Genomic DNA, 2,444 nt, shown 5'->3' with positions numbered 1-2,444 from the left:
GTCAACAATATACTGTGCCTCCAGCTCAAGGCTCTTCCACTTTGGGTTGGTGTTCAGTACACTCTGTTCTGCAAATAGAACATAAAATAAATCATTATAATTTTCTTTAAATGATAAAAGAATATGAATCACCTATTTTGTGTATATTCTCTGAACAAACATGGAAAGGAAATAAACTCCTGAAAACTTCACATAAATATTCACAGAAAGATTGACTTGAATTGCAGGAAGAAAGAAAATTATTAGTAAATTGCCTAGTCAGCACATGTTTATATAGTGCCTATGTATGTGAACTTGGCAGGTGCTTTGCTAGTAACCGCGGGAAGAAAAAAATAAATCTTAAGATGTAGCAACAGTCTTCAAGAAGCTTTAGCTATGTTTTTTTATTTTTATTGAATTTATTGGGGCGACATTGGTTAATAAAATTATATAGGTTTCAAGTGTACAATTCTACAATACATCGTCTGTATATTGCTTGTGTGTTCACCACCTAAAGTCAAGTCTCTTTCTGTCACCATTTATCCTCCCTTAACCCTCTTCTACCTCCAAACCTTTAGGTATTTGTAATCAGATTGCATGACTTAAAAGAAAGGGATACAAAAGTAAGTTGATGACAAATAAGATCTACCATTGCAGAATCTATCAATGTCTCTACTGGGAGAAACATCCAAAAATTACCACTTTAATTTGCTAATCGTGCATGAAAGAGTTAACACCACCAAAATGCTTGGTAACATGCAACCCAGGCTAGGATTGGGCTCAGGAAGCTACTTTCTAGGCACTTGGATCATGAAGCCAATGTTAAGAATAGAAACAAAAGGAAGTTCAGGTTTATCTTTGAATCAGCATCAGTCACCATCTACATAAAATTAAAATACATTTGAACAACAAAGATATTTAGCTTTTAGACTCCCCTCTATCTTTAATTCATGAGATCTCAGCACAAGTTATTTAACTATTTGCCCCTTAGTTTCCCCAGTTGTAACTGAAAAAGGGTGGACTGGCATTGAGTAAAAAAATAAAAGAAAACATGCTATGAATCCGTCATGTTGTTGATACAATTTAATATGAAATTTCTGTTATTGGAATCATTCACTTCTTGTTGAACCATTATATTGGGGGAAATACTATCATTCTGGGAAGGTGTGGTTCTTGGATGTGCACTACCCATTTGGTAATGAAATCCTGAGCAGAGAAACAAACATAAAAATACTTCAGAACTCATTAAATCCATAAACGCCCTAACAAATATATGTATATATAAGCACATGGAAATGCTTACACAATCTGGTGTTGATGCAGCATATTTGTGGAAGGCAACTCATCTACCAAACACATATGGAAACTCCTTGGGAGAGTGTCATAGGCATGAGAACAACAGCATTCACACCTGAGTTAACTACAGATAGCAAAGCAATTAAAAAGGGACTTTAAATTAATATAATAAAAACAATAAAAGATTCAAAATAATAAATAGCATATTTAGAATAGAAGATCAGACTGGTTTTTAAAAGAGCCAAAAGAGAATTCTAAAAATAAAAAACATAGTCATTGAAATAAAGAAAACTCCACTGAAGGGAGAGTAATGAAACTGGAAGATAGATCTGTGGAAATCACTCAAATTATATCAGAAGGAGATAAAGAAAAAATATGACATGGGGGAAAACAAGAATAAGAAGTTTAAACACACTGTAATAGGTATTCTAATATGAGAGAATTGTGAGACTAGGGAGTCACAAAATAGAAAGACATAATGATAGAGAATTGTCTGGAACTGGAAAAAAAAGATGGTAGTTCTTATGGTTTAAAAAAAGCACATAGTACTTCAAGCAGGAGGAGTGAAAATGAATATGTTCATTAATATGAGATAGTTCAAGATGTCAAAGATATAGAGAAACATCTTAAAAACCACCAAAAAGAATAGAAGTCAGAGGGTTGGAACTTTCAGCACCGCACCCTGGGTGTGGGAAGGGGCTGGGTGTGGGAAGGGGCTGAAGGTCGAGTGAATCACTAGTGGTCCATGATTTGTTCAATCCTGCCTAAGTAATGAAGTCTCCATAAAAACCTTAACAGAATTGTTGCCAGAGTGGTACACCAGGAGAGAGTGTGGAAGCTTACACCCTTTCCCCGTGCCTTGTCCTAGGCATCTCTGCCATCTGGCAGTTCCTAAGTTCTATAATTTTATAATAAACCGGTAATCTAGTAAGTAAACTGTTTTCTGAAAGCAACTCTAGCAAATTATTGCATTCAATTTATAGCTGGTTTGTCAGAATTACTGGATGTCTGGACTTGCAATATCATCTGAAGTAGGGGCAGTCTTGTGGAACTGAGCCCTTAACCTGGGGATCTGACAGTAATGCCTAGTAGATAGTGTCAGATTTGAATTGAATTGTAGGATATCCAGCTAGTGTTAAAGAATTGGTGAGTGTGAGAAAACACACACA

This window comes from Eptesicus fuscus, chromosome 7 (genome assembly GCF_027574615.1).
Source record: "Eptesicus fuscus isolate TK198812 chromosome 7, DD_ASM_mEF_20220401, whole genome shotgun sequence".
Classification (NCBI taxonomy): domain Eukaryota; kingdom Metazoa; phylum Chordata; class Mammalia; order Chiroptera; family Vespertilionidae; genus Eptesicus; species Eptesicus fuscus.
This window is presented reverse-complemented; position numbering follows the sequence as displayed.